Source organism: Ixodes scapularis, unplaced genomic scaffold, assembly GCF_016920785.2.
Source record: "Ixodes scapularis isolate PalLabHiFi unplaced genomic scaffold, ASM1692078v2 ptg001421l_1__unscaffolded, whole genome shotgun sequence".
NCBI lineage: Eukaryota > Metazoa > Arthropoda > Arachnida > Ixodida > Ixodidae > Ixodes > Ixodes scapularis.
In genome coordinates this window covers 20,591-30,672 of record NW_024610148.1, presented here as the reverse complement: position 1 = coordinate 30,672, position 10,082 = coordinate 20,591, and positions in this window count along the sequence as shown.

The following is a 10,082-nucleotide window of genomic DNA, read 5'->3' as shown; positions in this document are numbered from 1 at the left end:
GATACTGAACATATATCAATCGATAGATCCCATAATCCATTAAAGGTGAGAAGTATTTGAGATTTCTTATATTTGTGTCTTGCATAATAGGTGTCCCTAAACACGACATAAACGGAAACTTCAAAAATCAAATCTGCCGTTCCGGCGCACTGAATTTTTTTTCTTCTTCAAATGTTCAGTTTATCGCAAAATATTTTTCAATTACGTTCGGTATACATATTGAGAAGTAACATATAACATAATCTAGGACAACAAAAAATACGACCGGACGCGCGTGTACGACCTTATCTGAACAGAGCCACCTGTCCTCACTAACTTGGCCATTTTTCGTTTGCTTTTCTAATATAAAGTTTCGTCTCTTGCCTATTTTTTGCAACTTTTTTTTTTTTTTTTAAATACGAATTTACTTGCCATGAAATATGAACTGTTTGCTTGATAAATAGAGTATGTAAGGCTCTTCGCACATTCCTGAGGTATGTCAGCAGACAGTTTCATCATCACGTCTACAGCCATGGAGGGAGGAAGCTTCTGGAGGCGACATGACGCCACCAGAGGTGAAGCCAGAAGTGTGGAGGGACACATCCCCAACGGTGACCAAAACTAACACACGCTATTGGACGAAAAGGAGAACTTTCATTTTCGTCCAATGGCGTTTCTTAGTGTTGGCCATCGTTGAGGATGTGTCCCCCCGCACTTCTGGATTTCCCCCTGGTGGCTTTATGATTCCTACCTCCACGTCTACAGCGAACAAGGTGTCGTTTTTACGGTGTATATCAGTGATGGGACTGCGGCTTTTAGCCAGCGTGCTAGAGGCAGCTACGTGCGGCAGTTCGTCCTTAGCCATGAGTTGCGACCCCGAAGGGGTTGCGACAAATTCAGTGGAGGCCCACGATGCGGATCGGAAGCTTAAAAAAACAAACAAAAAAACTTGGCTTTTCTGCATCAGCGTCTATTGAATTAAGGTACGTGTAGCAGCTTAACATGAAGCCGGAACTAAGAATTGCAGCGTTCAAGCTCCGCTCTCAACCACAGTCATTAACAATACTCATTTCTTCCGGAATATGTTTGTTTTGTTTTGCTTTGTTTTGCAATTATTTCTAGCCCAGCGGATTCACTCTGACTAAGTGAAATTGCAAGTAAACCTTCTGCGTCAATTCTGTTCTACGGTACCTGCACTGGAATCCGCATGTGGCATTGTGAAAAGCCGGAATAGGAAGGAGGGAAAGGGTAGCGAGGCAACATGTGTTTTATTTTTAATTGTTCTGAGAATAGTGGAGTTTGGGAATTAAACACTGACGTACGACTTTACCTTAAGGGCTTTGCTCTTCTGCTCGATTTTCACGACATCTGTGAGCTGCTTTGCCGCTTGTGTAATCTTGGTCGTTACGGCGCATTGTTTGGCCTTTCGTCTGCCTGGACGGAGAATTTCCGTCTCTAACGCACGCGTATACCTTGTAATTGCGTCACGAATGTCGTCGCTCCATGTTTTGTAGACCTCTTCGCGGCGCACACGGGTTTCAAAACAACCGTGTTCGTAGGGAAATGCCGCAAACCTTTCTGAGTTTCAGTTCGAAATATATTGAAAATTCCGAACCTTGTGAATGTTCCATTTTTAACAGTTCTCAAACTTCGAACCCCGCCAAGGTGAAGCGCTTAAAGATATAATTGTGTGATTTTTTTTTTTTTTTTTTTTTTTTTTAGGTTTGGGTTTGAAGATTACTTTTTCTTCCAATATAAAATTATACAAATAATAAAATATTTTAAAAAATTGGAAGACCAAAGTTGGAAAGACTTGGATGTTTATATGTTTTCCTAAGGTTCAAGTTGTAGAAGTATGAATATTTTTAATTTAGGTTCGAACCCTCCGAATCTCGCGCACGGACTTCGAATTCCAAAGCTTTTAAAATACTTTTCACGGATTCATCTCCAAATATTGCTAAAAGTGCGACAGATTTAACTAAAAACGTTGAACATTTCTTTTTATTCAGTGAAGACTCTTTTATCTCAGTATACAATAAGGTATTTACGGTACTACCAGAACAAGTCGTTGGTTTTTCATAATTTCGTGAAGCAAGCCTGTTGAATGGCTAAGCGAAGTTCCCCGAGGCGGTCCGGTGAGCCTCCTTCCATTCTACCTCTTTGCAAACTGTCCGCAATTTTAACTACCTCCGCCTAAATGCAATTCTGGCTTGACACAGCAACGCACGTCGAGTGCACATGAAGGCACCGAGGCAAGGCACTTCTCATACAAAAAGGGTTGCTCCGTGGCTCACACTAAAATGAAATGTGCAGTTTCAAAAAGAATTGCTGAGCGAGCTTCACGGATTAGTAGAGTACCCAAATATGCGATTCTTACAAATGGATGATGATCGAACTATTGTATTTTTTTTTTTAACGAAGTTCTCTGATCGCTCCGATCGGGCGAACCTTCCGCCGAAAGCGGACGGTGCGAGCGAGGCCTTCTGGGAGTATCCGTGGCGGAGCTGACATATTACTATTACGGAACGCCATTATTGCTGGACGTTGTTTGCAGCACATGCTCAGAAGTGGCTCCCATTTATAGTAGTCCAAGAACAACCATTCTGATTGTGTGGAAGGGGCGTTTAACGTGCATCTGCGCGCTTTCCTGGCAGGCAGCGAAGCCACAGATATATGGGTACCCGCCCGCTCGCGAACCTTGAGCACCGATCAAAGCTATGCACGGGCGGTGTTCGATTCTTCTGAAATGCCAGAAGAAGTTGTCCTGTTTTGATCGTGCGCTGCGACGACGATGACCACGACGACGATGCGGACGGGTCGCAGGTGCACGGCAGCACGTAAGCCTCTTCCTTGGCAGATTCCTACGCTCCTCGTCAGATGGCACTTCGCTGCCGCTGCTGCTGTTGCCGCACGTCGCCAGAGCACAACCGAGGTCCGAGCTCGATGTGCAAGCAGGAACGAGCACGCTTGACGAACACGGAAGGGGCCGAGGATGCCAGATACCCGGTGGATGGTTTACTAGCGGCTATGTCCTTTGTAGCGGGCGGCAGCATGCGCCAGCTAGCCTAGACCGGCTAAAGCGCCTGCCCAAACTGGCCTGCCTGGCCGGCCAAGTAGCATAACTTCACGAAGCGAGATCCCCAAAACACGCACCAGGGGTTGCGCAAAACCTTTATATTTTGATTAATTCAATCTTGGAGATGATCTCGCCCATGGCAACGTACTCTGTAAGTAATTGGTGTGCCATAGATACCATTACGACGAACAATTTTCACCCAAAATATTGGTTAAGTATACGTTTAATTTGCGGCGTGACGGCCCGCGCGGAATGAAGAAGGTGCTTCATGCAAATCGATACAGGCGCACAGCCCGACGCAGCCCAAGGTTAAGCGGCACGCGACAGGACTGAAATGAGAGGCCCTGGGATTTCCAAAATACATCAGGTCATGACCGGTTAGTTTCACCATATTGCAGGTTGGTCGTTCGTTACGGCGATAGCTCTTACTGACAGTGACACCGACAGTAACTTTGGTGTGATCTAGTTGGTTCATGTTGACTTAAAAGATATAAAAGTGCAACATGAAAGCACAAAGATGAGCGAATAACGCAAAACACTCCAGCGAAAAACGCCACCACTTCCTATACTTTGAAGCCCTCAGACCCCAACTGTTCGTTTCTACTGCAAACCGATGCGAGCGGCTACGGTTTAGTTGCAGTGCTGCCTTTACCGCTTTCTTACAGTGACACCTCTTGACCTTTTCGGCTTTAAATAGTAATGTAAATATTTATGTATATGTACTTTTGCCATTTTTAATAAAGTTCCTTAATATCCACATCGGCCGGTAAGAATTATGTCATCCGTGTAAACGAACGCTATGGTGAGGAATGAAACAATAACAATCCACCTGGTAAACCATAATTTTATGTAGAGGGATCATACTTCACCTTAGCATTATAACAAAACAAAAATGTTTCTATTTGGTAAACATTTCTGACTTCAAGCTATTAAATGATCGGTAGATTGATGAAAGACAGCTTTCTCAACATTTGACGTCATGATGGCGCTTAAGACGAGGACAAAAGGGAGACAGACAACACAGAGCGCTACTTCAACTGTTTATTTTGTAACAATAGGGGGGGGGGACATACATACACTCACACCGCTTCACCTCAGCCAATCCCGGGCCTCACCGTCGCTCGCAAAAACGCTATCTCTTTGTCTAACAGGTCAATGGAGGCAACGCTGACACATTGTGTTCCAGACTGTTTTATCAAGTCTGCTTCTATTAGTTCCCTGACCGTCTTATTCTTGTGTCTGGCTAGAATCGCGCACGTGTTGAACAAGTGCCTGCATCCACAATCGTGACAATGAACTGAAAGATGAAGAGAAAGTTCATTGTCACGATTGTGGATGCAGGCCTTGTTCAACACGTGCGCGATTCTAGCCAGACACAAGGATAAGACGGTCAGGGAAATAACAGAAGCAGACTTGATAAAACAGTCTGGAGCACAGTGTGTCAACGTTGCCTCCATTGCCCTCTTAGAGAAAGAGATAGCGTTTTTGCGAGCGTCGGTGAGGCCCGGGATTGGCTGAGGTGAAGCGGTGTGAGTGTATGTATGTCCCCCCCCCCCCCCCTATTGTTCAAAAATAAACAGTTGAAGTAGCGCTCCGTGTTGTCTGTCTCCCTTTTGTCCTCGTCTTAAGCGCCATCATGACGTCAAATTCCCAGTACCAACTAGCCCAACAATCTGCATTGATTCTCAACATTATAGGATATTCTACGCTTGTTTAACAGCCTAGGTGGGCTTCAAAACATCTGCGGTGGCGTCTGTCCATCCTCTCCATCACGTTGTTTTTTTTTGCTGCCCGAGCGGGCGATCACTTCAGCTTGTCGTGTATGTCACTCCCACTATTGCTTCATAAAAATAACGCATTCAAAGCAACAAAAAAATGACGCGTTACCTCCAAACTGACGTCACGCGTTCCTCCTGAATCTCAACAATGAGCAATGTACTTAGTTACATTTTGAGTGAGTAATGATTAACGACATTTTTAGTTACTTCATTCCAGTAACATGTACATGTCTGATCGAACGCTATCTTTTCCCGCCTCGCGAGAGGGCAATTAAATCTCGCGCTTTCGCTGTCGCAGTCACAAAAATCGTACCCCAGGGATGATTCGTTGTGTTCGGAGGCCACAACCGTTTGTGTCTCCTACTCCCGGCACAGTTTAGTGCCAGGGCTCCAGCGCCGCACGTGAACGTCGACCCTCACGGGGAAGCGTGACAGAGGGACAGACGGAAGCTCATAACAGTGCGAACGAGATAGGGAAAGGAGTCTCTAATTCGGTACCGCCAGATAGATACGAGCCACTCTCTGATGGTGGCCAAGACCTCGAATCGAGTTGTCCAAGTGTTCGTGTATTCGTTTAGTCATCTGTCATTTATTCGTATGTGTCTACTAGTGGACTTGTGAATTTTGAAAATTATGAGTTTTCTGTGATCTGCTCACTGTATCCAAGGCCCAACGCAAGCCTTTTCCTCCGTTCGACCAACGTGGAAGAACATCCCCTTCACCTGAAGTGCCTTACTACAAGAATATCTAAGCTATACGAAAAATCGGAGAACGCTTAAAGGGGCACTGGCAGGTCATACTAATATTTTTTGTTAGTTATCCGAAACGATTAAAAAGCGATGCATTATCCTTAAAATTCGGAACTTGGCACCTCAGTATTTGGGAAGTAACAAACAATATCCCAAAGTCGAATTTGAAGTTCCCGCACGTCCGCGCGAGTGCAGTGACGTCAAAGATTGAATCGTCCTGCAACGCGAGTTTCTCTCACGCCTCCGAACCACCCCAATCCGAAGTGTCATGTTCGCCCGTGTCCCGCGATCAAACTCTCTTTTCCGTGCCTGCCGCCTCTCGCTGTGAGCAGACGAAGCTTCACTTTCGAGCTTGCGGATATTTTAGGACCCTTTCAGCGATCTCAAATTCTTAGAAAAGGTGTGAGGTTGAAGATTACGCGCAGTGAACTTTTGTGAGCGACGTGGGGAGTCACGTCAGCCGCGTTCTTCGTGAAAAGCTGCCCCGGCGGAGTCAACCGAAAACTGCGGTATACAGACACCAAACCCAGTTGTTTTGGCCGTTTGATGATCTCCTTTTCGAAGTCTGAGAGGTCGTCGGGCACCTAAAAAGATACCTTCGTCCGATTCCACGATTCACCGATTATACCAGTGCTACATGTGCCGAGCGCCGGCAGCGCCGCCATGTTTTCGAGGGAGGGTAAAAGGCCAGGAAGCGACATCACACCGGGCTCCGACTCTCTCTATTTCAAAAATTAGGGCTGTAGTTCGTTCGCGATTGCGTTAACAATATGTTTTACGAAGGCCGTTATTAAATATTATAAAAATGTTAAGAAAATATTAAGAATATATCCTTTAGGGTTTCGTGCCCCTTTAAAGGGGAACTCCGCCGATTTCTTCATGGCCCCCGATTTGCTTGAAATTTTGGTAAACTCGCCGAACAACATCGCCAAAATAGTATCCCGAATATTAGGTCAAAATATTTTTTTTCACGAAGTTATTGAATTTACAATTTTGGTCCTCACCGTGTTTTTCAAACTGAAAGTGTCTACTGGCAACAATGAAAAAGTGACGTCAGTGGAAGTGCAGGGGTTCACTCTTTGGACTGTAGAATTTGTTCCCAACTGATTCGAAGCAGTTTCATGGTGTCAAATGAATGCTTTGGAAGCTCGCTCCAGTCCCCGCGCTCCAGCACGCAACAAATGATTGGCATATTCTATTTTTTAGACTGCTCGCCCGACTGGCAAGCTGACCTTCCAATGACGTCACGGCCCTGAAAAGGGCGGGTATATTTGAATGTTTGTTTTTGCATGATTTTCATTTGCCGATTTCGCAATAACTATTATGAATTTCACGATACTAAATAGCATACCAGAAAGGGTAAAGGCCGGGGAGTCAGAACATATAGTTAGTTGAGGTAGCTCAAAAATCGGCGGAGTACGCCTTTAAGCTTCGCCCTTAAGCTACCCAATTTACCCAATTACCTAATTTGGTTGTTACCTAAAGAAGAACGTTTCAGCTACGGATCTTTCTGAGCTAAAACATAAAAAAGCTAATATCAGCAACTAGCTAGCACATCAAATGGAGTAGTCAATGTTTTTGTTTTAATGTTTGTGCTTTACGTAAATGCATAACAGGCGCTTACAACCACGGCAACGCTAATTCCTAATTGATTCCAAACAACATATTGCTCGATGGGGCAATTCAGTATGTAAACATCGGAAGGGCAACTACTACTACAGTTAAGCAACACATTTAGTGTCGTTTCATAGTAAGAAGGAACGCTTTACTTTTAATATGAGTAACGAGTAACCTACCTAGTCACCACTTTTTAAACGAGTAACGAGGAAGAGGATATTTAGTTGCTCGTTTTATTAACGTATATTTGTCTGGTCACAAGACCAGTAGGTGTGAGGGATGGAGGGGTATACACCGCATTTGGGGCAAAAGTGAGGGAGTCGGGACGTTTGTAAATTTGGTGGGGAAGATGTGCTTTGATGAAAAGGAGTTGTTCTGGAATGCCGGACGACAGTTGCTTGCTTTTGCAATGTGGTCTTTCGAGTGCGGGGCTAAAGGCTCAGCTCGTGCGCTGGTTTTCGAAGCCTCGACTTTCACAGGGCTCGCTAAAAGCTTTTGCTCTGCTTGCCAAGTAGACGTCCGTCCATGGCTTGACCAGCCACCTACCCTTCAAGAGTGCATATCTGCTCCAAGGGTCCTGCTCCAAGTGGCCAAAGCGCGCAACTCTCCCCTCGCGTCCCTCGAAGTGGCGAAGGCGGCTCGAGGCGTCGAAATGGTGCACTGAGCTGCTCGAGGTGCACTCAAAAGATAAGCTTTGATTCTTGGGTTCAGCTACGTCAGGCAGAAATGCCCGGAGGCATTGCCCGGCGGTCTTGTCACGGGGCAGCACAGACCACCGGCATGGAGATGCGTTTTGATAGGGAAACCAAAATTGAATTAGAAAGGCGTCCAAATCGAGTCAAGTTTCGGGACTCTGTATATCTGCGGGTGTACTGGATTTCCCTACAAGTGTGCTGGTTTATTTGTTTTTGATGATGACCTGAAATCTTGGTACATGTTGAAACCAGTGTTGTACATGTTATTCAAAAAAAAGAACGAAAGCTCGTTCCTCGTTTCTTCTGATTTTTGGAACGCGTTCCCGTTACAAGATCTAGATGTGAAAAAATAACTCGTTCCCGTTGCAGTTAAAAAAAATAAACGTATCGTTACACATACGTTACATTTGTATTTTGCTGAATACCATATTTAGTTAGATAGATCAAAGTTTTTTTGTTTTTTTTTATCTATCCCATCAAATGGCAGCATACATATTTGAATACCCTGATGGAAGGGCACCAAGAGAAGAAAGCAAGCGAAGCAGGGTTTCAATTATAAATATGTTCACCTTTAAAAATTTTAGCTTTTAACCATATTCGTGTATGTGGTGGACGAATTCAGACGAGTAAAATGTACATTGCATGAGCGTTTTACAACAACCTCAGGCGTTTTAATCTAACAAAGTCCCTTGTTCGAACTTAATAACAGTTGCTTCTCGATGTTGATGTCCGCAAAGCGATCAAATGAAGATGGGAGTAGGACTTTTGGAAGGTCTGTCTTGAAAACTACAATTCCTTGTTCGTGAATGTTGGATTAGTTGTTCCGTTTAAAGGTGGGGGACAAGGGAAAAGGATTAGAAGGTATTTTTTGTGTATCTCCTCGTTCGGGATACAAGGGTGCGTTAAATGACTGGTAACGTGTTCTTTTCTTGTAACTCAGGGTCTCTGTGAAAGTTCAGTTATGTTCATATTCTGCTTTATATTTCTAGGTGTCTGAGGATTCGTGGAAGCAAAGAAATTAGCCGAGTTTGAAACGTCCCTCTTCTGTGTATTTTCCTTTGTTTAAAAGTTTTCCTTTTTGTACCGCAGTCTCGGGCACTGAAAAAAGAAACATTGTTCACTAGCTTTCCTGCACCCGACTGTTACTAAACGAGGACCACACAATAAACCCTAAGATAAGTAACCAAGAAGTTAACGAGATTCTGCTCTGCGGAAAACTATTTTTTCATACTTTTAAAATTTCCCTCTTAGAAATTTAAAAACAAAATACCCCACTACACGAAAAAAAAGAACGCCGTTCCCTTTTCCGTTCAAGTAAAAACGTAACGAGTTTCGATTCCTGTTCCCCCGATGCAAAATGGAACGGCGGCGTTCCTTCGTTCCTCCTAAAAGGAACGCGTTCCAGGAACGCCGTTCCTTGGAACGCCGTTCCGTACAACACTGGTTGAAACCATACCTCGAAACAATTAAAAATAAAACACAAAAACTAATTTTGGCCTAATTATATAAAACTTAATTGCCCAGTGGCAGAAAACATTAATTTATAAAACTTTCATTTTTCGATGCGTACTTTTTGTGGGAGCGAGTTTACCAGCTTCTTATAACACCTTTTATACGGTCACCTTTATTTTCTTCATTACAAATATATCATAGTTCCACCCACATCTATGGTCTGAGTTTGACTCTAGGAGTGCGAGTTTAAAATCTTAGGAAACTAGTGATTTACCTTCATGGCCATAATAATCAGGTCGAAGCATTTATGGAACTTTATAGCGAGATCATAAAATAGGCTTCGCTCTACGTTTCTTGACTGCCTGTGACTATAATCAATTCGAGTTTTGGTAGAGTTTCAAATGTGTAGCACCAGCTTATTAGCACCTTTTCAATCCATGTTATTTTCCTCAAATATTATTTTGGATAAAAAGCAAAACCTAATTGAACTTTGCCCTTCTATATTATTCTAGTTTCTCTTGCGCTTCGTGCTTCGCTATGCTCACCTGATATTCTGACGAAACTATAGTCACCTAAAAGACCACCTAAGGCTTAAGTCAACTGAAGGAAAGGATTGGGTTTTTAGGTTGTCAGGGGTTAAAGCAAAGTATTCTTTGACATCACAATTTTAATATAAAATTGACCTGTTTCGAGTTTTCCATGCGGCTAAACAAAAGAAACGCTCTTTACAAAAGGT